This window comes from Vulpes lagopus, chromosome 1 (assembly GCF_018345385.1).
Source record: "Vulpes lagopus strain Blue_001 chromosome 1, ASM1834538v1, whole genome shotgun sequence".
NCBI lineage: Eukaryota > Metazoa > Chordata > Mammalia > Carnivora > Canidae > Vulpes > Vulpes lagopus.
Window position 1 is genome coordinate 145892548 of NC_054824.1, and position 27886 is coordinate 145920433.

The window sequence follows — 27886 nt, forward strand, 5'->3', positions numbered from 1 at the left end:
TTTGTAGTCTTTCTTGTAATTACACAAATCAGAATGGTTATCTAGAACCTTGTTTTTAACAGATACCAGTTGTCAGTATCAGTAAAACACTCTAAGGACCAGGTGAAATGTATCATTCACATAAATAAAATATATTTTAGGGGTACCTGCCTGGCTCAGTTGGTTGAGCATCTGACTCTTGGTTTCGGTTCAGGTCACAATCCTGGGGTCCCTGGGGTTGAGCCCCACATTGACCTCCCTGCTCAGCAGGGAGTCTACTTCTCCCTCTGCCTCTGCCCCTCCCCCATCATGCTCATTCTTTCTCTCTAAAATAAATAATAAATAAATAAATCTTTAAAAAAATAAAATAAATTTTATGCACACTAAATGTAGAGCCCTGTATGATAAAAATGCTTGGTCTGGGGGTGCCTGGCTGGCTCAGCAGGTGGAGCATGTGACTCCTGATCTCAGGGCTATGGGTTCAAGCCCCAGGTTGGGTGCAGAGATTGCTTAAAAATAAAATTTAAAAACCTTAACAAAAAATGCTTGGTCTAGGGGATCCCTGGGTGGCTCAGCGGTTTAACGCCACCTTCAGCCCAGGGTGTGATCCTGGAGACCAAGGATCAAGTCCCACGTCGGACTCCCTGCATGGAGCCTGCTTCTCCCTCTGCCTGTCTCTCTCTCTCTCTCTCTCTCTCTCTCTCTCAATGTCTCTCATGAATAAATAAATAAAATCTTAAATAAATAAATACATACATACATACATACATACATACTAGGTCTGACTTACGAGCCAGTGGCCATGGACCCAGCTCCATGTCTACCACACTCATCAGAAAAACACTAAAAGTTAAGTTGAAAATAAGGTTTGTGTGCAAATGGCAGGGAGCTGAGACCCACAGGCCACCTCCAAGGCCCTGCCCAGCCTGGAGTTGAGAGGCAGTGCTGAGCTCCTTTTCATGACCATGACTGTTCCAGGATGGAAGAAGAGATTGGTGTTCTTTCTCTCCACAGCTGGGCCTCCCCTCTGCTTGCTGTGGTGGCTTCTCATCACAAATATCCTTTCAGTTGAAAATCATTCATGAAAAAAAAAAAAAAAGAAAGAAAAAAGAAAATCATTCATGACTTTTTGTTTATGAACAGGTTGATTGGGATTGCTATATAGACCTTTACTGACTCTGTAAACACAAAATGCAAATCCCTGTGGCCTGGGGGTGTGGGGTGGAGATGAGATCTAATATTAAACCAGGACTGGGAGGCCTGTGTGACTCAGTGGTTGAGCATCTGCCTTTGGCTCAGGGCGTGATCTGAGTCCCATGTCGGGCTCCCTGCATGGAGCCTGCTTCTCCCTCTGCCTATGTCTCTGCCTCTCTCTATCTCTCTGTGTTTCTCATGAATAAATAAATAAATAAAATATTTAAAAAATAAATAAATAAGCCAGGCCAGAATTCCATTACAGCTGCCAGGAATGAGTCCGGGAGCCTCCTCCAGGGACTATAACCCAACTTCACAGAAAGTAAAAAAGGCCCCGAGGTCTAAACCACAGTGACAAAATGGTTTTGACCTAGAACATCCAAGGAAAAAAGTTTCCTGCAGAACCTGTTGTTTGGAGTAGCATAGTTGTAAGTGTGCCTGTCAGTAAGAATTAGGTGGAAAAATCACAGCTGTGCATACAACCCCCTTAGAAACTGTGACAGTTTGCCATGTTTCCAAAGAGGTTGTGCCTGCAGGTGTGAATTTTGTCTTCTAATTCATACAGATAGATGCACTGAATGCATCTATTCGTAACAAGGAATCAGGAAGGACCCAAATATCCAGCAACAGTGTAATAGGAAAGAAGAGCAGAAGAGCATACCCAGCCTCGGCGAGGGCCACGTGTGGTGTTGGACCAAAGCCTCCAGACACAGCACAGAGACCACTGCATTTAGAGGATATTTGCAGCAGGCAACCGGGAGCATGCTGACCATGACTTTTTGTTTATGAACAGGTTGATTGGGATTGCTATATAGACCTTTACTGACTCTGTAAACACAAAATGCAAATCCCTGTGGCCTGGGGGTGTGGGGTGGAGATGAGATCTAATATTAAACCAGGACTGGGAGGCCATGGGGCAGGAGTCGGGGAGGGAGCACCTTCATGAGGACAAGGAGGATAGAGAGGGTGGGAGGGAGTCTCCAAGGACAGGTAATGCGCTCTCTCTGATGGTGGCCGCATCAGGGGGACACTCACGATCTGCACAGTTCTGTAGTGTGTTATACCTGAACAAAAATCCTACCAATACATACACTCCCCTAGGTAATCACTGACCTGCCTGCCATATGGCTGTCACAGCAATTCCATTTTTTAAAATATCCACAAAAATTAAAATGTCAGAGATGAGGGTTTGAATACTAAATCTTCCGTTCTGACAATAATCACATAGCAGAACAAATTGTTTATGAGCCCATATCTGGTTCACGACAAGAGACAACACCACCTGTGTGTAAGCAAGTCCTTGGTGAGAGCAAAGATTTGGAGAGTCTGAAACCAGCTTCACGTCATTATTCCCTTATGACGCCATTCAGGTCACCTGCAATGGCCTGGTCACCTGGAGTCTGGGCTCCAATGGAACCCTGCGCGTGTAGCTCTTCAGAGTAGCAGTGGCCACTCGGCCACAGGAGCGTCATGCCCTCGCATCCCAAGCACTGGCCTCACCCTCTGATCTTTTCCACATTCACCTGCTCTGTTGCTGTCACCAGCCTGGTTCTGCCAAGACAGTAGGTCCGCCTTGTTGGTATTTCCTCTGTAGCTGTTAGAAACTGTTCTAATACACTGTGTGTTAGCCAGTTGCATTCTGTATTTCTTGCATCGTTTGGACATAAAAAATTAAAGGCACTTAAAGAAACATGGAGAAAGTTCTACATAGTCTTAGTGGGAGAAGCTACCCTACATATGACATAAAGTCCGGATGGAATTTTTATTAAAAAGATTTATGAATGAAATTATTTTTTAAAAATTGATTCCATACAACACAGAAAAGGAATTTATTCAAATAAATTACACAGCAATTAGTAGGACATAGTCAAATGACAAGAAGAACTAGAAAAAAGTATTGAAGCTTACCCAGTAGGTTGATTTTTCAGAAGTTGCACTGGTGATATTGTGACAAAACGATTTTGTGTGGTAGGGTGGCAGCGTGAGTAGGCTCCCCAGTGTTTCAAGGAATGGGGTTCTCTGCTGGAAGAGGGAGGGACTGTCAGGAAGGTGAGGAAACACTTGTGGTGTCAGATTTCGATCATAACACACACTCCTGACACACATAAGATACACAGATATGTATTTTAACCACATATTTAATTTTACATCTTTAAAAATTCTGCAGGAAAATATAACAAAGACAAAAGGCAAGCGGAAAATCGAAGAAATTACTTCTTATAATACCCATGACGAAGAGCTAGTTTCTTTATTATATAAAGAATCCTATACATCAATTGTTTAAACCCAATAAAACACGTAGGACAAGATAATTCTCAGAAAAGAAAATACAAACAGCTTTGCAATTTATCACAAGGGGCATCTGATTGGCTTTGTTGGTGGAACATGGGATTCTTGATCTCAGAGTCATGAGTTCAAACCCCACGTTGGGTGTAAGAGCTTACTTTAAAAAAACAAAACAGAAAAAAAAAGTTTGACCTCACTCATAATGTTAAACATGCAAATTAAAAACTGTGGAGAAGATCACAAAAATAGCTACCAAATTTCAAATTCAGATACTCTGACCCAGTAATTCCTCTTCTAAATATGTATGTGTTCCACACACACCTACGGTGGATGAGAAACCAGGATTTCACTGCACTGCTACTAGTAGCAACAGGTGTTTGGAAATAACCAGAAGGCCTCCCCAAGACAGCCCAACAGTGGCAGATCCATGCATGAAATGCTATGAACCTGTTAGCATGAGGAGACAGCTCCTACGTTGCAATGTGCAAACAGTCAAGGCACCAACATGGTGTGGCTGTAGCTAACCTCAGTGCTTTAAAACAAGAATGAATATGTAAATATAAAAATATATACACATTGTTTATACAACAAACAGAACTGGGGGGATAATAAAAAAAACAACTGGTTGTTTCTGGGAAAGGAGATTGAGAGGTTTGTTGGAGGTGGACACTTTTTACTTGTACTCTGTTGAGCTTTTCAGATTTTACTAACCTTAAAAGCAATGATTTAATTTCAAAATAGCTTCTTCACAAGAAAAATGCAACTTAAAATTTTTTTAATTAATGTATTTATTTGAGAGAGAGATAGAGAAAGAGAGAGAGAGAGAGAGATTGAGCATGAGTGGGAAGAGCAGAGGGAGAGGAGAAGCAGGCTCCCCGCTCAGCAGGGAGCTGGACTCAGGATTCCATCTCATGACCCTGAGATCACCACCTGAGTGGAAACCAAGAGTCAGACACCTAACCAGCTGTGCCTTCCAGGCACCCCACAACTTAAAATGTTTACGTAAATATTAAAAATTGGGAATATAAGTGAGAAAAACATAACTCATCCAACAAAATACTAAAAACGAATAAAGTTGGTGGTGATTTTTCCCTTGATGAGCAGTCATAGCTGCTGGATGGTCTTCAGACCTATAAACATAGGTGAGTCCCATTGCAGGTGATGACTGAGCCCATCACTGATGGAAGATATTTAGGCTCGGACAACATCAGAAAACAGTACACCATCAGAGGTGAAAATGGATATAACTGGGGTTGATGACATGATTCTACTCGTTCAGATGGCGTCTGAGCACTTTGCCCCAAACAACATTGATGCTCATCTGCGGAAAGACTCGGGTTCCCATCCTATCTGCTGTTTCAAGAGAAGCAGGTTCCCATGCCAGCCCCAAACAGAGAAGAGACAGTGGCACCTGACCAGCGGAGGGCAGGGTACATTTTCAACTTCTCAAGATTCTAGCACCAGCAATTGATTCTCTACTGGGAGTTAGAGCCTTTAGAAAAAGTGGCTAGGGAAAAAATGTTACCTGGAAACATATAATGAGAAGGTAAAATCATTCTTTGATCTTTCTACTTTGGCGTCAAAACGCCCATATTCATGTCAGTGCTATTTGTAATAATGGAAACATGAGAAATAGGTTGAAACTTTATTTTGCTTTCTAAATATTTGGATGGAGACTATGCTGATTCTAACAGGTGAAATAACACTGGATTAAAAGCAGAAACACACTTGTTACCATTACAGGAAGGCTATGTGGAGACATTATCACAAGTAATCTGAATTTGGAGGATCAAAAGCAGGTGTTGAGAGGTGTGCGTTAGTGTCTGGGTGAATGGTTGCTCCCAGGTTCAGAATCCACCCATCAGCCTGGCAGGCTCCACAACAGAGTGAGGAGGGGTGGATGGGCCACAGTAGCAGGTCAGCACTGCCGAGGTAGGATTACTGATGTCACATCCCCGGCATAGGGAGGCCAGCTGGCCTGGTCCCTGGCTAGTTTGTGCCAGGCTGCCGCCAGGGGTTAAAGCCACCTGCTGGTCCCGAGGGGAAGTACAGCCTCGGTCCCAGAGATCAGGTGCACCAGGCACACCAGGACTTACGATGACCACCACTTGTCATCAACCGGCTTTGAGGGCACACAGAAGCATCTTCACTGGCTCCTGGTCCATCGTCACTATTTCCTGCCAAACCTATGACTTCCTCTCTGTCTTTGCCAAGGTTCCAGGTGTTACCTTCTCTCAGTCCCGATCAACAGAAGATCCTCTTGACCATCTTTGGTCATGGTGAGAATGCCTCACCATGGCATCTTTCCTCTGGTGATGCCTCACTAGTGCATCACCAGCGCTCCAAGGCTGGAGGACCATCTCTGTGCCCCAGCCCACCCCTAATTTCTCTCTGGGGATGCAGCAATGTGCTTTATCATTAAACAATACAAAAAAACAAAGGAGTGCTTGATTCACCAAGATAAGCACACATTATGTCTCAGGGTATTTTTTTAATGTCCTGTTCATCCCATCATTCAGCCAACCCTCAGTTGTCTGTTGGTGAGTTTGGCTGATGCGAATCATTTACTTTCAGGTCCATTTTTGCTACTGTTGTTATTGGTGCTTCATATAGCGGGACCTGGCTGCCTCAAAGAAGAGCCCCAGGGATGGACCCGGGCGTGACCTGCACATCCCAAGGGGGTGAGGAATGTCTCTCTGGAGAGGACATGTGGCTGCGGACATCTACCTCCTTTGGTTCCTGTGTGACTCCCTCTGCTGGCCTCTGCTTCGTGACCACCCGCTGAGCACTCCTCTTCTATCTGCCATGGAAGTAAATGGGTCAGAGAAAGAGCCTAACAAACACCGATCCAGACTTGTATAAAAGCCAGAAGAATGGAACAGAAGGGCAGGGACCAGTCGCATGAGATGGGAAGTTGTTAGGTCCATCTATGGCTCTGACATGTCCTAAGACCAGATGGCCCCTCAGCCATCCCCTTGGCCTTAATCCCTGTGCACTCAAAGCAGGCCCTCATCTGGTCATTGGCCCACCTTCCCCTGGCCTGGATCTGTGTGGGCCCAGTCAAGAAATGTTCTAAATCCCTTTCCCTAAATCCATCTTGTGACACCACTACAACTGCCTGATTTTTCCAAACTCATTAAAAATTAGAAGACGTGTGCATGTGCAAAACTTGAGAACAGAAACACAAAAAACTTTGGGAAATGTATGGCATTCATCTATGTAAAAGTCTTAACTGAGTTCCAGCACAGTGGTTGGTCTTTCTCCCGACGCTTTCTCATTATGCTTGTCAATGATGAGAACACTGGAAAATGGCCAATGTCAGCAATTGTGGGGCAAGAGGATGGTCTGCATTTCTCACTAGGATGCATGAGTAAGGTGCACCACAGTTCCTGTGTTCTTGTCCCCAAAAATGCATACTGTGAATCTACTCCTGAGGAAACAAACCAAACCCAAACCAAATGACAGTCTATAAATCTACTGACTTATACTCTCTCTTTTTATTTTTATTTATTTATTTATTTATTTATTTATTTATTTATTTATTTATTTATTTATTTTTACTCTCTCTTTTTAAAGATCTTACTTATTTGAGAGAGAGAAGAGAGAAAGCACAAACAGGGGGAGGGACAGAGGCAGAGGGAGAAGCAGACTCCTCGCTGAGCAAGGAGCCCGATGCGGGACTCGATCCCAGGACCCCAAGATTATGACCTGAGCCGAAGGCAGATGCTGAATCCACTGAGCTCCTGAGGCACCCCTGACCTATGCTCTTAAAAAAAAAAAAAAAAAAGGTCATGAGAGGTCAGCAAAGGCAAGGAAATTGTTCCAGATTCAAGGTCCCTGAAGAGCCATTGCAAGGACAGGGTCCAGGGAAGCGACAGATTTTGAATAAGTGACTATATATGAGAGAAGAATACTGTGTCACGACTAAATTTCCCGGATTTTGTAACTGACCTATTATTATAAGAGAACATCCTTGTTCTTAGGAGATCATTGGTACAGTATTTTGAAGTAAGGGAACACAAATAGTTTAGGGGGGAAATGTGAATATAGAGAGGGAAAGGTAATGAGTAATAAAGCAAATGTGCAAAATGTTGAAAAGTAGGGCCAAGAAATATGCAGGTTCTGAGCACTATTCCTTTTTTTTTTTAAGCTTTTATTTTGTTGAGTAGTCTCTACACCCAGCGTGGGGCTTGAACACACGATCCTGAGACCAAGAGCCACACATTCCACTGACTGACCTGGCCGGGCACCTCCTCTGTGCACTATTCCTGTGACTCTTCTGTAGGTTTGAAATCATTCCTAAAAAAAGAAAGAAGGGAAAAAATGCAAAAATAGAACATTCAAGAATCAGGTCCTTCGCTTCTGTGTTTTGATGGGTTTTTCACTTGAGTGAGAATAGAGGCAGTCCGCCTGCAGCTCTGACATGAGTTGCAGTTTTACATTGAGTGGTCATCCTCACAATCAGGATTCGATTATTTGTCCACGTGGACCTGGCAAGGCATCGATGTGCCTCCAGGTCTCACAGGTGACCCCGAAGCACGGGGCCCGTGGGCCAAGAGAGGCTTGCTGTCCTGCGTTCACAAACAACACAGATGAGAAGAAGGTGCTCATGTGTGAAGCATTGAGCTAAGCTTTTTACTTTGTTTTTAAGATTTTATTTATTCATGAGACACAGAAAGGAGAGGCAGAGACACAAGCAGAGGAAGAAGCAGGCTCCCCGTGGGGAGCCTGATGTAGGACTCAATCCCAGGACCTTGGGATCACCACCTTAGCCAAAGACAGATGCTCAACCACTGAGCCACCCAGGCATCCCTTGAACTAAGCTTTTAATAACATCACAACATGATTCTTGTAACAATCCTATGAGACATGCGGTTATGACACCTATGTTTTTACAAATAGAGACTGAGGTAGAAGGGGGAAATACTCATGAGGATACAAAACTACTCCATGGAAGGGCCAGGAGCTAACATCAAGGCCGTGTGGGCACCTGATTGGCTCTGTCCATGGACTGTTGACTGCTGGTGTGGTGAGCTCAAGCCCCACATCTGGGTAGAGATTACTAAAAATAAATAAATAAATGAACTTTTATCTATTATTATAAGGATATATATATTATATATATTATAATATATATAATATAATATATATAATATTATAATATATATTATATAATATATAATATTATATCATATATATAATATATATAATAATATATATAGTAATATAATATTATAATATTATATATATTATAAGGATTGATTTATTTGGGGGGGGAGGGCTGGAGGGAGAGGGAGAGAGAATCTTCCAAAGCAGGGGGAACGCTCTTTTTCACCGTTTTGTCCAATGCCAACTCCAATTCCAGCTGAGCTCCAGAATGGAATGGGCCCTCCCTTCACACCCACCATACAAAATGCTGCCAGCCAGTTACAGCTTCTGTCTCCCCTGACCTGAGTGTCTCTGGAGAATTCTGTGGTAACGACAATCGTGTTCAGCCCTGTGATTCCGTGCTTGGCCCTCCCTGGTGCCATGGCAGGAGCTTGACACTCCACTTCCTTTGGCAGAAAACTGAAGGTGTGGATGGGAGTCCAGGCTGAAAATAAGTTTCTATGTCAGACACATGGATGCTTGTGACACTTTCTGAGTAATGCCGTTCAAAACCTGCTCCAGAAACAAACAAACAAAAAAAAAAAAACAAAAAACAAAACAAGGGTGCTTGGGTGGCTCAGTTGGTGAAGCATCTGCCTTGAGCTCAGGTCATAATCCCGGAGTCCTGGGATGGAGTGCCGGGTCAGGCTCTCTGCTCAGTGGGGAGTCTGCTTCTCCCTCTCCCTCTGCCTCTGCCCCTGCTCATGCTTGCTCTCACTCTCTCAAAGATAAATAAATAAAATATTTAAAAATAAAATATAAAAAACAAAACAAACAACAAAACAAGAACAACAAAATCCACTCTAGGTGCAGAAGCTGTAAGCAAAGTGCAGGGAATGGTTATGGGGTGGGAGGAAGGGGAGACCAGGGGCCTCCAACACGGAGAGGGAAAGAAACTACATTGACCTCAAAATAATAAAACTGGGGATCCCTGGGTGGCGCAGCGGTTTGGCGCCTGCCTTTGGCCCGGGGCATGATCCTGGAGACCCGGGATCGAATCCCACGTCGGGCTCCCGGTGCATGGAGCCTGCTTCTCCCTCTGCCTATGTCTCTGCTTCTCTCTCTCTCACTGTGTGCCTATCATAAATAAATAAAATTTAAAAAAAAATTAAAAAATAATAATAAAACTGTTGGAGGCACATGAAATCAGCCTTCTAGAAGGTTCACACTCCTTTTGACACTGTTCTATTTGTTCTGTCCTTATGAAGAACCCACAAATGATTCACCAATATAGAAAATTTATACTTGCTTCCATACCCTTGAGTCACGCTCTGTTCGCACTCAGGGCTGCACCTGTTTTGATTGTAAACCTTCATTTCTATCACTGTGACCTTGAGGCCCAGGCTTTGTGCAGCTGCAGGTTGACTAGTTTGGGAGGCCCAGGACCTAACCTGGACCATCAGCTAAAATAGGACGGGCTTGGTGGATTGTCAACAGCAGGTAGCAGGGCAGCATCTGGTCTCAGAGAAGACAGTCTCCAGAAAGAGGCAGAGTGACAACCTGGGTGTACACACTCATGGTTAGTATCCAGGAACTAACACGATGTCACAGGGGCCGGCAAGGCAAGTGCAGCCCAACCTGCAATATTCAGGTAGCAGCAGCTGGGTTGGGGGCACCAATCACTAGAGAACGACTCAGGGCAGACTCGGATCCCCAGAGGTCGGACAGAACTGGGTACGAGAAGGCAGATACCCGGGTGTGGACGGTGAGGATGCCGAGCAGACGTGAGCACATCAGAGCCCACATGGGACCAGTCAGAAGAACCAGCTCACAGGCTCCTGCAGCACAGAAGCAAGGGCACCTCAGAGCAGGCCTGGAATGTTCATCTCCACACGGTCAGGAATAGTCCCTAAATCCAGGGGGTGCCTTCCATCTGGGCTCTCCACGCTCAGGAAGAGATCCTCGGCTCACACGATGAACAAGCCATCAGTGTGTGACGTCAGTGAGGAACCACCAAGGCAGGAGGTTTCCTGCTCATCTGGCACCATGGACACACCAGCCTCCATGCGGGACCTGCAGACGCCCAACTGGGTGCCGCGCAGCCACATCCACACCCAGCCCTGTGCCCCAGCCTTAAGGGAATGGTGCGGTGACTTCATAAACCCACCAGCACAGCGTCTTAGAAAGCTACTCATCATGTTGACCCTGCAAACAGAGAAGTGAAACAGCCTCAGAGATGCCCACGTCCTATTCCCCAGGACCTGTGAAGAAACAGAAGCCCAATACAGCTAAAGTGACTTTGCAGGATGTGGTTGAGATAAAGATCCTGAGGCAGAGAGACACCCTGATTATGTGGGTGGGCCAATCTAATCAAAGGCCTTCACAATTAAAGAGCCTTTCTCCACCGGGTTTAAAGTCCAGAGGGGATGTACCCACAGAGCAGTCGGAGAGATGCCCCATCCTGGGCTCTGAGGATGGAGGAAGGGCCACAGGCTGGGCAATTCTGGTGGCTGGGAAGCTGGCCGAGGCTCCCCTCCCCCAGACCCCCAGAAAGGACATGGCCCTGTGGATATCCTGACCACAGCCCACTTGGCCTCCTGTTGGACTGCTGACCCACAGAACAGATCGTTAATGTGGGTTGTTTTAAGCCACCAAATGTGTGGTGATGACAATCGAACACAGTGGGTGATGGGGTCATGCTTGGTGAAGCTGAAAAGATCGGATACTATCTTCCCATTTCTGCTCCTGATTCTTGCTAACCATTTATCATCGCAGGAAATCCTCAGAGAAGGTTCAAGATCAATAAACCAGAACCTAACAGTTTAGCAGCTCGTTTTATACAGAGATGAGCATCAGCAGTGAGAGTGTGTGCCTCAGGGATGGAGACTAACACATGGGGTAGTGGCTAAACCGCCAAGCCACCCAGGCTGCCCATTAGTGCTGGTTTTTAAGTCTAGGAGCAATGCAAGCTTGATATATATATATTTAAAAAAAAAAAAAAAGGTAAAGCTGGAAGCACCTGGCTTCAGTAGGCAGCACCTGCAACACTTGATCTCAGGGCCATGAGTTCAAGACCAGTGTTGGGTGTGGAGCCTACTTTATATAAAGAATGAAAAATGTGGGGCCCCTGGGTGCTCAGTCAGCTAAGCATCTGCCCTTGGCTCAGATCGTGATCCCAGGGTCCTGGGATCAAGTCTCAGACTTGGGAATCAGACTTCTCACGGGGAGACTGCTTCTCACTCTGCCTACGTCTCTGCCTCTCTCTCTGTGTCTCATGAATAAATAAATAAAAATTGTTAATACTATAAAGCAGCATTAATTAGGCAGGTATGATCTTTGCTGTAAGGACTTACCACTTGACATCTAGACCCGTACTGCTGCTGTATAGGGTGACTACTAACTCTGTGTGGCTTTTACATTTTAAATTAAAATTAACTTGAAATTCAGCTTCTCAATTACAGCAGCCACATCTCACATGCTGGACAGTGCTATTGGACAGGAGAGGTTGAGGCGTTCCCATCCCCACGGAAAGTTCTGGTCTAGGCCCTGCCTACACTCTGACCCACACACCCCTGCAGTCACTTGGGTCAGTGAGACTAGATAGGACCAAAGATGTGAAGTGTTCGGGAGGCCACAGGCCAGTGGAGGAAGTGACATCTGCCAGCATTAAACATGTGATTCCAGTCGTTTAGGGCTTCACAAGCAATGAATGGTAAAAGGACCATTTCATTATGCTGACAAAGTCCATGGGACAGAAACTCTGGCAGGGCACAGAGGAGGGTCTGTCTGTCTGTCCGTCATGACTGGGCATCCACTGGAAAGATCCTCTGAGTGGGGCCAGGATCACTTGTAGTCAGCCCTCCTCACGAGTCTGGCAGCTGAGCTGCCGTGGGTGGGACCACCGCTGGGAGGGTGAAGCACTGCCTCCGTGTGGCCCATGCTTTCTCGCCACGTGGTCCGGCTCTGAGAGTGAGTGACCAACACACAGGACATGGAAGCGGCCAGGTGAAGGCCTGGGTGCAGGGGCTGCACCTTCCACATCCACTCCATTTTATTGGTCAAGAAGTAACAAAGCCCAAACTCAAGGAGAGGGGATGCCAACCTCACCTCTCCATGAGGAGTGTCAAAAATTGGAGGGGGCCACAGCTCATAACTCCCCTCCTTTCCTTACCAACACCTACTTTTCGAGGAAAAAGTATTTTTCCTTACAAAACAAATATTTACAAAACTTGTATCCATTCAATATTCTGAAAATATAACGTGCCCTAGTGTGTGTCAAACACGGCGTGGACAAGTCTTCTGAGTGATGGTGTGAGGAGAAATGCGTTGTGGGAGAGAATATGAATGTGTTGATAGGCTGGAGGGGTCCAGGTGTCGCCCATATAGAACAGTGACCCAGGTCATGGCCGGGGAAGGCAGGCCTGCATGAGGAGAACCAGAGGAGGGATTTACCAGGGCAGGAGGGGGCTATCAGTCATTTGTCCCTTCCAGAAACTTCCTTCTAATGGAGCTGGTACCTTCTTCCCTCTAAACATTTAAAACCTGTTTGGACAGAAGTGTGTGGGCCTTAGCAGAAACACCCACTGGGAGGTCGAACTTCAAAGGTGTTAGGGCCCCAAATGTAATTATTTCTACCATTTCCTGCCTCCATTTAGAAGAGGGGACCTACTATGAGTTACATACTCCTCCCCTAAGGGTCTTCCAAGAGGCAGAGACACTCAGGCTGCTACAATGAGCCCTCTGAGCAATTCTGATTCTCAAGAGACGACAATGGTTTCCTTCTACTCCAGTGTTTGGTGAAGGGGTGCTCCCATCTTTAAGAAAACACCCTTACACCGTCCAACGGCCTCCCCTACAGAGGCCTCTCAAGTCTGCAAGTACAAACGAGGCCTTTACCAGATGCCTGAATTACTTGTAAGACAATTACCAGACCCATACTGCAGAAGTTCATCCACACCGCCATTCTTGGTATTTTTTGGAAGCCATTTTATTTTGCATTTTAAGAGAAATGGTCCCTAATAAAACATTTTTATTGAACACTATCAATGGTTGAGCTTTGAGATATGTTTTCGAAGGGCCAAACTCCTGCCCTTCTAATTTTAGATATGCATGGGTTTCATGGACACTATCTAATTATCCAAACAGAACAAAACCAACAGACTGTGCAGAATTGGGGAAAGGCCTGTGAGCCACCCAGTGTCCCCTCGGGACTCGAGACAGTGCCTACCTTCATCTTCTGTGTCAGGGCTGTCACCAGCTCACAGATAACAAGCTGTCCCTGCAACTTATTTCCCTGTGTTCACACTCCAACAAATATTCATGACACACTTGCTACACGTTATGCCGCAGGAGACGCCAGCCAACTCTGAAGATGAAGGTGGGTAAGGAGCAGACTGGCTAAGAGATGGGTGGGGATTCTTCCCACCATAAGAAGAGAAACAACAGCTGCATGATAAGCTGGAGGTGCCAGTTAATGTAACGACGGCGGAGACGGGCCACTCTGGGTTCCCTCCTGGGCATACCTGGCAGTCACAGCCCAAAGCAGAAAGCAGGGAAAGCTGTTTGCCAGCTCCTGTTGTGTGGAACTAGAGGACTTCCTGTTCCAAACCATCTAATCCAGTGTGTTAGATATGATTCAAGACACAAACTTGTTGACTTTCACGGCAAATCTATGGACTCCCGTCCACTATCATTCACTGGCTGTTACATAACTTTCTCCACAGCTCATATATGTTTCCCTGCTGTAAGCCATTTGGATTTCAGTCTTTCATTTTTGAAAAAAGCAACTTTGCTTTTAAGTCTAATTTAGTTTTTGCAAGAAGTATTATAGGAAATCCTCTGGGCACTTGTCCTAAGGGGAGAGAATCCTGCAGGCTTTCAAACCCAACCGTGTTTGTGCAGAAGCCAAGGAACCAAGGCAAAGGGACAAATGAGACCCAACATGAGGTGTGGCCTGGGGTCTGAATGACACTCAGCAAAGGCAGACAGCCCATCCTAGCACAGAGCCTCTGATGGTCAATCTCCTGAGATTGAGAGGCTCAAGAGAGGCTCCCTTGGCTTTGTTTGCAGAAGTGTGCTGGATGAGTCTTTGAATAGTGACCAGAAAGTCTACTGCAGTCATTACTGTTATTCTTACTTTTAGGATGAGACTTTAGATCATGATTTTTTTTTTAAGATTTTATTTATTTATTCATGAGACAGAGAGAAAGAGAGGCAGAAACAACGGCAGAGAGAGAAGCAGGCTCCATGCAGGGAGTTCAACATGGGACTCAATCCCAGGTCCCCAGGATCAGGCCCCGGGCCAAAGGCAGTGCTAAACCACTGAGCCACCCGGGCTGCCCTAGATCATGATATTTTTTAACCTCCAGAGATGTGCTATGCAGAATACAGACTACAACACAAAGGGAGAGACATTTCAGGAAATCTACTTTTTAAGGTTTGACTTATAAGGTACAAAATTACACCAGTGAAGCAAATGCCCATTGGTCAATGTATAAAAAGTAATGTGTGGCAATTACTTCAGAAGTCTGAAAGGGAGTCTGAGTGTCTTCTGTGAGAAGCAGACAGCCAAAAACAAATGGTGGGTACATTCTCGCTCTCCAGAGAGCCCACCCACCATCTTTTTAGGAGGGTGTTGAAAAGAAGTAGAAGACAAAGGAACAGGAGCAGGAAGTTATGGCCAAAGCACCCTCTAACCCACCCCAAACACAGGCAGTGTGCATGTGAAATTTCACTGGTATTTGATCATTTTTTATAAGATTTTATTTGTTTGAGAGAGACAGAGAGAGAACATGAGCAGGGGGAGGAGCAGAGAGAGAGAGAAGCAGACTCTCCACTGAGCAGGGAGCCCAAAGTGGGGTTCAATCCCAGGACCCTGAGATCATAACCTGAGCCAAAGGCAGATGCTTAACCAACTGAACCACTCAGACATCCCTATTTGATCATTTTTCATGGGTAACTTTCTTTCTTTTTCGTTCTTTTCTTTCTCTCTCTCTCTCTCTTTTTATTTAATTTGTTCAAAGTGAGTTACAAACCTTTCTGACAAAAAACTCCTAGCAATATCCATGTTTTCCAGGCAGCAGCCAAGCCTCCCTAGTCCCCACCAGTCTCACTTCTTCCTTTCCCACCATGCAGAGTGATGGTGGGCTGAGGGCTGCCCTAGGCTTATCTTCCATTTGTGGAAACCATTGTCTAGACAACTCATCACCCTGAAAGAAGCCCTATCTTTGTTGTAAAAGAAGATTGTCTGAGAGTGTACTGTGTGCCTCAGTCCCCTCATCTGCACCTGCCATCTGCAGTAGTACAGTGTCCTCATGCTTGTTTCAAAAGCATCCTGCATACTATATCATACTCGAAGGGTCTATCCAACAAGAAGATCTAACAATTATAAGTATTTATCCCCCTAATTTTGGAGCAGCCAATTATATCAACCAATTAATAACCAAAGTAAAGAAACATATAGGGACAGCTGGGTGGCTCAGCAGTTGAGCGTCTGCTTCGGCTCAGGATGTGGTCCTGGAGTTCTGGGACCAAGTTCCACGTCAGGCTCCCGCATGGAGCCTGCTTCTCCTCCCTCTGCCTGTGTTTCTGCCTTTCTCTGTGTCTCTCATGAATAAATAAATAAAATCTTTTTTAAAAAAAAACCATATAGGGATCCCTGGGTGGCACAGCGGTTTAGCGCCTGCCTTTGGCCCAGGGCGTGATCCTGGAGACCCGGGATCGAATCCCACATCGGGCTCCCGGTGCATGGAGCCTGCTTCTCCCTCCGCCTGTGTCTCTGCCTCTCTCTCTCTCTCTGTGTGTGACTATCATAAATAAATTTAAAAAAATAAAAAAAAAACATATAGATAACAATACATTAATAGTAGAGGACTTCAGGGCAGCCTGGGTGGCTCAGAGGTTTAGAGCCACCTTCAGCCCAGGGCGTGATCCTGGAGACCCGGGATCGAGTCCCACACTGGGCTTTCTGCATGGAGCCTGCTTCTCCCTCTGCCTATGTCTCTGCCTCTGTGTGTGTGTGTGTGTGTGTGTGTGTGTGTGTGTGTGTGTGTGTGTCTCATGAATAAATAAATAAAATCTTTAAAAAAAATAGTAGGGGACTTCAATACCCCACTCACTGCAATGGACAGATCATCTAAGTAGAAGATCAGCAAAGAAACAAGGGCTTTGAATGACACACTGGACTTCACATAGATGGACTTCACAGACATATTCAGATACACATTCTTCTCTAGTGCATGTGGAACTTTCTCCAGAATAGATCACATAGTGGATCACAAATCAGGTCTCAACTGATACCAAAAGATCGGGATTATTCCCTGCATATTTTCAGACAACAATGCTTTGAAACTAGAACTCAATTACAAGAGGAAATTTGGAAGGAACTCAAGTTATTTGGAAGTTAAAAAGCATCCTGCTAAAAAAAATGAATGGGTCAATCAGGAAATTAGAGAATAATTTAAAAGAGTTGTGCAAACTAACAAAAATTAAAGCACAACTGTTCAAAACCTTTGGGATATAGCAAAGGTGGTCCTAAGAGGGAAGTACATTTCAATACAATTCTTTCTAAAAAAATTAGAAAAATCTCAAATACACAAGCTAACCTTACATCTAAAGGAGCTGCAGAACAGAAAATAAACCTAAACGCAGCAGGAAAAGAGAAATAATAAAAATTAGAGGAGAACTCAATGAAATTGAGACCAGAAGAACAGTAGAACAGATCAATGACACCAGGAGCTGGTTCTTTGGAAGAATTAATAAGATAGATAAACTCCTGGCCAGACTTAATAAAAAGATAAAAGAAAAAACTCAAATTAGTAAAATCATGAATGAAAGAGGAGAGATCACAAACAACACCAAAGAAATACATAAAATTTTAAGAACATATTATGAGCAACTATATGCCAATAAATTAGGCAATCTAGAAGAAATGGATGCATTCCTGAAAACTTATAAACTACCAAAACTGAAGAAGGAAAAAATAAAAAACCTGAACAGGCCAATACTCAGCAAGAAAAATTGAAGCAGTCATCAAAAATCTCCCAAGAGGGATCCCTGGGTGGCGCAGCGGTTTAGCGCCTGCCTTTGGCCCGGAGCGCGATCCTGGAGACCCGGGATCAAATCCCATGTCAGGCTCCCGGTGCCTGGAGCCTGCTTCTCCCTCTGACTATGTCTCTGCCTCTCTCTCTCTCTGTGTGCCTATCATAAATAAATAAAAAAAATTAAAAAAAAAATCTCCCAAGAAACTAGAGTTCAGGGCCAGATGTCTTCCCAGGGGAATTTTACTGAACATTTATAGAAGAAATAATACCTATTCTACTGAAGCTGTTTCAAAAGATAGAAATGGAAAGAAAACTTCCAAACTCATTTTATGAGGCCAGAACTACCTTGATCCCAAAACCAGACAAAGACTCTACCAAAAAGTAGAATTGCAGACCAATATCCTTGATTAACATGAATGTCAAAATACTTACCAAGATACTAGCCAATAGGATCCAACTGTATATTAAGAGGATTTTTCACCACAACCAAGTGGGATTTATTCCTAGGCTGCAAGGATGGTTCAACATTCATAAAACAATCAACCTGATCACATTAATAAAAGACAAGAACCATATGATCCTCTCAATAGATGCAGAGAAAACATTTGACAAAATACACCATCTTTTCTTGATTAAAACTCTTCAAAGTGTAGGGATAGAGGGAATATACCTCAACATCATAAAAGCCATCTGCGAAAAGCCCACAGCAAATATCACTCTCAATGGGGAAAAACTGAGAGCCTTTCCCTAAGATCAGGAACACGACAGGGATGTCTACTCTCACCATGGTTATTCAACATAGCACTAGAAGTCCTAGCCTCAGCAATCAGGCAACAAAAAGAAATAAAAGGCATTCAAATTGACAAAGAAGCCAAACTTTCACTCTTTGCAGATGACATGATCCTGTATATAGAAAACCCAAAAGACTCCACCCCAAGATTGCTAGGACTCATACAGCAATTCAGCAATGGGGCAGGATACAATATCAATGCACAGAAATAAGCTGCATTTCTATACACCGACAAAGAGACTGAATAAAGAGAAATTAAGGAACCAATTCTATTTACAATTGTACCCAAAACCATAGGAATAAACCTAACCAAAGAGGTAAAGGATTTGTACTCCAAAAACTACAGAACACTTATGAAATTGAGGAAGGTACAAAGAGACAGGAAAACATTCCATGCTCATAGATTGGAAAAATAAATATTGGGATCCCTGGGTGGCACAGCGGTTTGGCGCCTGCCTTTGGTCCAGGGCGCGATCCTGGAGACCCGGGATCGAGTCCCACGTCGGGCTCCCAGTGCATGGAGCCTGCTTCTCCCTCTGCCTGTGTCTCTGCCTCTCTCTCTCTGTGTGTCTCTCTCTCATGAATAAATGAATAAAATCTTTAAAAAAAAAAAAAAAGATGAGCTCTATGTGAGAATTTGACTGAAGCTTGAGGGGACAACCTACCCCCCCTCCCAGTAGGAATTCATGTCCTTATGATCATTTCAGACCAAAAGTGCTCCGCAGATTAGCCCTGGGCTTTATTCTTTCCAGAAGCAGGACCCTTGCCTCCCCCTCCCCCGATGGATTCAGCTGAAACCCAATCCTGAGGCACTTGTCTGATGCGCTTATGAGATATTCTTCCCTGAGTGTCTTCAAGAAAAGAAAATCAGTTTCCTGAAATAGGCTCCAAATGAAACTGTTCCTCAAGACAGTTAAGTTAAATGACCTCTGGTAGTTTTTCCAATTATGTTGTTATTTTTAATTCTCTTCTGCCTCCCTGCTATCCCCATTTCCAATCAGGAAGGCTCCAAGGAGAGGTTATTATGTTCAAGTCTTGCCAAAAGATGCAAGAAAAGGATTCCTATTTGGTCAGATCAAGAGGAACAATCTTCCTAAAAATAAAACATGTCTGAGTGAAAGGGGATGAAAAAGTTTATACAGAGCAAGGTCAGCGCTTCCTTTCTGGTCTCCTTTTATCCTCGTGTGATTTACTGTAAGCGCAGAGGCGGTTCTAACCACATGACTCCATGGCCTGACAGTGGATCACCTGTCCCGCCCACACCAATGCTGACAGGTAGTCAACTCCAGTTACTCACTGAAGATGTTACTCACCAATATTACTCTACCCAGCAGCCTCCTGACCCTCGCCCAGCCGCAAGGTTTGGTGCTCATCTGCTCTTACCTACAGAGAAAGAGCAAGAAGCTACCACATGACTTCGCTAGGAGGGGTGGTGCCTCATTTCTGATGGTCAGACATGAGAAGCTGAATTTTGAATTTTTTCGAATTTTGCCCCATCAGTTCCTAAAAGTATAGCATGAGAATTTGTAATCATAAGTGCCCCTCATCTATACCCCAAGATGAAATTGTTCTCCCCAGTTGAAATTTAAAGGAACGAATGGATTAGTGTATTTGGCCAGAGTGTTCTACAATTGCAAAGTATTGTGTATCACCACACAATTTTTCCCTTAGATGGTCAGTTAGGAGCAAGTATGACATTCTAGAAGCTCTCTCCAATTAGGTCAGCAGAATCCACCCCTGTCTTGGAGTCTGATCCCCTCTCTGACCAGATATAATTCCAGTGACAAGTGACTTTCAAGCTTACACCCATGCACTCTTGGATTTCTGATTTGGTCCCCAAGGAAGGTAATAGTGTTCTGAGTGCTGGCTCTGGGCCTGAGTTCTCTGCCTGGCCTTGGGGACTTGCCTCCTCACTCCTCGCTGATGACCTGCCTCCCTGGATTCCTGAACCAGTCTCGACCTCTGGCAACATATGCTCCTTAACAATGTTCTTACCTGCATAGATATCTATCTTCCACCCAATTCATAATTCTGATTACTGGGCTACTGGACCAGGCCAATTTCTATAGTCTAGCGAGAGTGTAGACAGTCCTAGATGGAAATGCCTAAGCCCAGGGTTCATGATTAATGAGGATAGACAAGTCAAGAATTCAGGGTCCATTCAAATGCGACCCTAGGGCATAGATGGATGTGAAGGAGACAGAGAGGTTCTACTTCCCTTAATGCAGACTATGTGTGGATTAGCATCTGAAGGACCGTTGTATCACATCCTGAAATCACATTACTCTCAGTCTTTTTCCCATGAGTGGACGTTAAACAACACCTCTTACGTTCTGTGTTAATTCAAATTTTCATTTCAAGTATAGGATGTTAGAGTTTGTCCCTGTTGGATTTCATCTCGCTGATGTTGGAAGAGCCTATAAGGAAAGGCTGAGGTAGAAAGGGATCCCTAGCAGGCCCTCTGAGTCCCCACCCCACCCCATCAGTAGGAGGTATACTGTCTGGACAACAGGAATCTGTGGAGGGTTGGCATACTGTTCTCAGCAGATAAAAGGAAATACTCTCAGCTCAACCCCTTTCCTACTTGGGAAAATATTACTGAATCCTTCTGTACAGAAACCAACCAGACCAAAGAGGAAAGACCTAGAATCTAGACTAAGGGTTCCCTGGTGATATGCCTCCACCTCCACCATTTGGTGAAGCCCATAAACAACCCCTATTTACACACTCAGAGTCTCCAGACAACCTGCACGGGTGACTCTCTTAAATATAAGCAGACATCTAAGGCTCACCAGGCAGCTGAGGAAAATCTCCAGCATGAGAAACAGATCACAACAGATACACGGGTGGGGACAAAACAAAACAAAACAAAAGAACTCAAAGGACACAGAGACTGCAGAGACAGTGAGAAAACATAAAACTATAACTAAAACTTCAGAAAGATGAGAAGACATCATGTTCATAAAATAAGAATATTTAGAGACCAGGGCCCCTGGCTAGTTCAGTCAGAAGAATATACAATTCTTGATCTCTGGGTCTGAGTTTGAGTCCCGTGTTGGGTGCAGAGATTACTTTTAAAAAAAAGAAAAAAGTAACAAACAAAAACAAAACAATCCAACTAAAAAATGAGAAGACATGAACAGACATTTCTCCAAAGAAGACATCCAGATGGCCAACAGACGTATGAAAAGATGCTCACATCACTGATCATCAGGAAAATGCAAATCAAACCGCAGTGAGATACACCACCTCACACCTGTCAGAAGAGCCTAAATTAACAGTACAACAAACAACAGGTATTGGCGAGGATGTGGAGAAAGTGGAACCCTCCTGCTCTGTTGGTGGGAATACAAACTGCATTCCCCTCGTCTGCATGGTTGTTTCCCACAGCCACTGTAGGAAACAGTATGGAGGTTCCTCAAGAAGTTAGGGGGATCCCTGGGTGGCTCAGTGGTTTAACACCTGCCTTTGGCCCGGGGCCTGATCCTGGAGACCCGGGATCGAGTCCCACATCGGGCTCCCTGCATGGAGCCTGCTTCTCCTTCTGCCTGTGTCTCTGCCTCTCTCTCTCTCTCTCTCTGTCTCTCATTAATAAATAAATAAAATCTTTAAAAAAAATTTTTTTAATTAAAAAAAAAAGAATGACTGGAAGACAGAAGGAAATGGAGTGTGACTTTCAAAATTCTGAGGGAAAATGATTATCAGTCCAAAATTCTGTCTCATGTATTAGTTATGCATAAAGGTGAGACGAAGACATTTTCTGAATACTCTCAAAAATTTCCCTCCTACACAGTTTCTTGGGAAGCTACTAGAGGACATATGTCATCCAAACAAGAAGTTAGCATGAGCACATTGTTTAAAGATAGGAAGGTAGAAATAGAAGCAGGGAGAACCAAACACTTTCTAACAAGCCTCACAGCATGATTCGACCTTTACGTGCACTAAGACCGCAATAAAAATGAAAACTGATTTGAAACATGGCGAATAAAGGAGGGGGGAGAGCCATGGAACTTTGCTGAGAAAATCTGCTGATGCTGTGTGAAGAGGGAACAGAATGCATCTGACGCTGCAAAGCCAGGTAGATAGGGAGCAGAAGTGGAGCAAAGCAACAAAGGTCACCCCTCGAACACACAGGATCCTTGGGAAAGGGGAGACATGGGCCAATCACCAAGGCCTGTCCATCCCACCTCCTGGATATGTGCTGATCTGGGTGGCTGCGACCCCACGCATGCCCACCTTCCCATCCAGGAGGCAGATGGCCCTCCCAGGGCCACAATGGCCTCCCCTCCCCCAACCCACTCCCCACACAGCAGCCACATGGCCCTTTCTAGAACAAAGTCTGATCATATTGTCCCCCTGACAAAATGCTTAAGTGGCTTTTTGTTGCTCCTTGCACAAGACCAAGTAATTTGACAGAACTCTATGGTTTGAACAGCCTCTCTTATTGCTGCCTCCACTTAACAATATGGAAATCATAGCCTTCCTCCACATCACCCCACTCTCTTGCCACTGAGCCCCCACAGTCCTGCCCCTTGTTGCCTGCTTAATTCTCACACTTCCTTTAGGAGGAGCTCTGCAAAGCAACCCCTGACCTTCTAAACCAGGGTGGTTCCCCGCTGTGAGCACCTCCCTCCCTGTAGCTCACCACATGGCCTGCAGCATGCTTATTCCAGTTTCTGGATGGCTCCCACCAAACAGCAAGCTCTACTAGACCTCCTACTGGCCATGACTCCACTAGATACAAATGACCACTCTCCAAGTCAAACCAGCCAACACAAATGGGAATTTATCAGCTCTCATGTGTCCCTGGGGGAGCGGGGGGTGGGGGGGAGTAGGTGACAAACACCACCAGATTCCTGGCCTCTGTTCCTTTCCTCTCCTTACAGATTCTCTCTGTTAGCTGGTCTCCATGTGGTGGAGTCACCAGCTCACATCCTTCCAACTTGAGGCAGTCCTGCCTGCTGGCTCCTGGGAAAGACTCGGGCTCTCCTTGCTTGATGCAAATGCCAATCCAGAACAAAGGGGCTGGATGCTCTGTGTGGGTGGGCCTGGGTCCATCCCCAAAAGATGGGCTTCCCCACCCATGTTCTCAGAACAACGCCTGCCACAGGCACCCCTGTACTCGTGGCCCCCAGTAGACACACAGATGATATTCAGTGAATGTTGAATAGACAGGTTTACACTCTGAGTTCATGATACTGTGTCTGTTCTGTTTTCTGAGACAAATTCAGTAAAAGCATGTGATTTCTATAGAAGTTCATTGGAAGAAGCCAGTAACAATTAATAGCAAGCACCTATGTAATTCTTTTCATGTATGAGCCACTGTCCTAAGACCTTTATGTATATTGACTGATTTAATCTTTAAAGAAAAAGCACTTCTGTGAGGTAGACACTATTACTGATGCCTCGAATCCCGTAGCTAGAAGGCCTTTCCTCCAACAACACCAGAGTCCCTGTCAAGTCCTGAATCCTGTGCACATTTTAACTTTGCTTTGCACACTGCCTGCTGCCTTTGCTGAGAGCAGAATCTCCCAGTGCTTCCTGCACAGCTGTCCAACCCTGTGGTCCAACCCCACAACACCAAGGGCTGCTGTTCCCTGGCAATCTGCTCAGAGGTCTCCACTGAAGCTGTCCTGGAAACCAGAATGGCCACAGGTAGCATCTGTACCTCTTATCCCAAAAGCAGTTTTCCTGCCCACCTGGTGAGAGATCAGTTCACATCCACACACGATGGGGTTTCTGCCAGTGTGCAGTGGGCTGGTCAACACTAGTCTCAGGGCAGGTTCCAAGCTCCTGCCATGGCTCATGGTGCTAAAAAATTTGATTTCCTAATAAAAAGGGGGGGGGCACCTGGGTGGCTCAGTCATTAGTATCTGCCTTCGGCTCAGGTTGTGATCCCAGAGTCCTGGGATGGAGTCCTGCATCTGGCTCCCTGCTCAGGGGAAGTCTGCTTCTCCCTCTATCTCTGCCCCTCCTCTCCACTCGCATTCTCTCTCTCTCTCTCAAATAAATAAATAAAATCTTTTTTTTTAAATAAATAAAATATTTAAAAAAAATTTTTTTAAATCAATGCATCACGTGCAGGAAACAAAGAGCCTTTACAATTTTCTGCCAGTTAAAATCTTTGTCTTCCAAAACCTTGGACCCTACCTGAATCTTCCTATCCTTGGTGTTTTTCTGTGTCTATAAAGGACTCCATATATGTAGATGTGCTTTAAGGGATGTAACTATTTATCTACAACAGTTCCAACTGACTTTGTGGCTGGATTAAATCACAGCATGGTGTACGGAAAAGCATGAGGCTCCTGTCCTCACCTGAGCACTAGCTCTTTACATATGCTCTCAAGTGAGACACCTGCATTCACCAAACCTGACTTTTCAAATCTGTAAAACAAGACAATGAAACTCGGCTACATGAAACCCATTAAAACTCCATCATCTGTGATCTCATGGGCGTCTAATGAATGCAGATGTGTTCTAAGACAAGTCACCACATCCCATGGGCTACTGTGACTGTGATGGAAAGCTTCTGAGGCACTCTGGCTTTCTCCTTTCCTGCTGTCCATGCCCACATGTGATCCCCTTTCCCTGCAGTGTAGGATGAGTCTTGGGTCATGCTTCCAACCCACAGAACAGGTAGGGGAATGTTCCTGCAAGATAAGGTGCAATACTGCAATAAGACACCAGACACCTTCGAGGAGCACAGATTCTGTAGATGTAAGAGCGCAGGCCACCAGGTCACCCGCACTTTAAATGCAGCCACAAGTTTGGGGTCCCCGAGCCCCTAGCACTTCTGAGCAACTGGCTCCACATCCAGGCAATCTCACTACTTCTCAGGTTCAATAGTTCACTAGAGTGACTCACAGAACTCCAGAAAGTACTTACAGTTACTGTTTTATTGTGATGCATACAAATTAGGACAGGGCAAAGCTGGAGAGGGTCACTAATGCAGACTTCCCTCATCTTCTCCCTGTGGAATCAGGACACATAGATGGACTCACCTGAGCTTAGTGTCCAGAGTTCTTACTGGAGTTTTCCTCGTCTGCATGGTTGCTTTACCATCAGCTACTGGTGGGCCAGGCTCCATTTCCAAAGTTTTCCCCACAGGAGGTCAAGCTAAAGTCCCAACCCCTCATCATGTGGTTGGTCTTCTGAACTGTGCACCCTGGGTCATCTCATCAACAGAAATGTGACATGGTAGAGGGGCTGCCATGAGTAACAAGACATTCCTACCCGACAGCTCAGGGAATTCTCAGGATTTAGAGGCTATATCCCAGGAACAGGAGTCAAGACCAGACAGATTCTTTACGGTGCAGCATCAAGGTACAAGACATGGCGGCCTTCATGTTGCTTATAGAATGTCTCTCTTACCAGTTTTGATGAAGCAAATGGCAATGTGCAGAGGGAGGCCTGTGTCCAACCACCACTGAAACACAGAATCATGTCAACAGTCATATAATGTTGGAAGCAGACTCTTCCCCAGCTGAGCCTTCAGATAACACCATTGATTGCAATCTTTTCAGAAATCCCAAAACAAGGATGCCTGGGTAGCTCAGTGGTTGAGCGTCTGCCTTTGGCTCAGGTCATGATCCCAGGGTCCTGGGATTGAGTCCCACATCGGGCTCCCTGCATGGAGCCTGCTTCTCCCTCTGCTTATGTCTCTGCCTCTCTCTGTGTGTCTCTCATGAATAAGTAAATAAAAAATCTTTAAAAAAAAAGGAAATCCCAAAGCAGAGGACCCAGCTAAGCCCTTCCCACATTCCTGACTCATGGGGAACAACTACTATGAAATAACACATGTACTGTTTTAATTTGCTGGATTTGGGGCTAATTTGTTACACAGCAATACACAAAATACACCAATACACTGACTATACTGTGACTAAAATTTAGGGTTTCCTGAGTAAAGCAAAACTAGAAGATGCAATCAAAAAATGGACTTCCCATAGTTATGCTAAGTAAATGAAAAAATGGGATGGATCATCAAGCAGCAAACTAGCAGCACAGACAGATTAAGTGACTTACCTGAGCTCAAACAAGAGGGAAGTAGTAGAGTGAAGACCTGAACCCCCAGTGGCCAGACTCCAGAACCTGTACGTTAAAACACCACTTTATATGCCCGCTGGAAAAAACCAAACAGCAAAACCACAGGATAGTTGCCCAAGGTCCCTAAGTAACAAAGACTTCTCCCCCTCAAGGTTTTAACTACAATTTATTTATATACCACTGTTTCCAAAGAGGATATCAAGTGTTTCAATGATTCTACAAAATAACTGTGATAAAAATTGAAGGAAAATCAGGTGAGGTGATCAGAAGGAAAAGAATATAGGCAGGAAAGGCAGCAGGAAGCTGGGTGGGCTTGTTCCTGGGGAGGGACGGGAGACCCAGGTTCTGAGTTCTGAGTGTGAAAGACTCCAGGACAGAGGGAAGCAGATTCGACCGCAGGACGCACAGCGTGCTCTTGGAAGACTGAAGCAACTGTTCCTGGCATAAACCAGAGAAAATGTGTTCCCATAGGGGTCACAAAGGAAATCTTGTTTCATAGTCATCGACATCCCCAGAAACATCTGTAAGGGGCCCAAACACATCCCAGAGGAACGAGAAAGATGGATGCAATGCCTAGCTTCTCTCTCTCTCTCTCTCTCTCTCTTGAAATTTTTCCTTCACAACATTTTTCAATTTCTCCTACCCTCTGCCCTTTGGTGTTTTGTGCATTAGTGGAGTAGCCATGAGGTCTTGGGCTGAAAATGAAGACCAAGTGCAAAATCAGCAGTGTCATAAATAGGCCCTGGGGAACATAAGGAGGATATCCCTCCCTAAACACATCAACTGCTCCCACACATTGACAAACCAATCCTCCTCTGTAGATGTGTGCCCTATCCCACGGGTCAAATGCTAAATGTGCCATCAGGATGTGTAGATTCCAGGGAATCCCTGGGTGGCTCAGCAGTTCAGCACCTGCCTTCGGCCCAGGGCGTGATCCTGGAGTCCTAGGACCAAGTCCCACGTCAGGCTCCCTGCATGGAGCCTGCTTCTCCCTCTGCCTGTGTCTCTGCTTCTCTCTCTCTCTCTCTCTCTGTCTATCAAGAATAAATAAATAAAAATCTTTAAAAAAAAAAAAAAAGGATGTGTAGATTCCAACACTGAATCTCCTGTTGCAGCAACAATACGATACTTTTTCATCTTTTTGCTGTGAGATCTCAGCCCCATGGCACTACCCTCAGCAGCTCTGCTGGGGATGTCCTGCCTCAGGCAGCCCAACCCCTCTGGACGCTCCCTGTTTCCTGGATCCCAATGACCTCAGACATGATGCTATTATGTGACTGTGGCAGAACCATTAAAAAAAATAATGGAAAGGAAGCCAAGGGATGTAAAACAGAGTCCTGAGTACTTGCCTGGGTTGTGACTGCTCCATATATGGCATCCACAGTAGGCCAGGCACGAGAAGTCAGGCAGGATGAAGCACATGGCTGCACGACGTCCTCCTGGGATGTCCTGTGGCAGGTCA

At 45.1% G+C, this 27886-nt stretch overlaps 1 long non-coding RNA gene across 1 annotated transcript; it reads right to left on the minus strand.

Annotated features, from left to right (window-relative positions):
- Positions 1 to 684: 684 nt before the first annotated feature.
- Positions 685 to 27521, minus strand: LOC121500419. Its single transcript, XR_005990382.1, has 4 exons — positions 26404 to 27521; positions 25264 to 25804; positions 3082 to 3195; positions 685 to 1040 (listed from the first exon to the last, which is right to left on the minus strand). It is a non-coding gene; the product is annotated as an uncharacterized LOC121500419 (long non-coding RNA).
- Between the last annotated feature and the right edge of the window lie 365 nt (positions 27522 to 27886).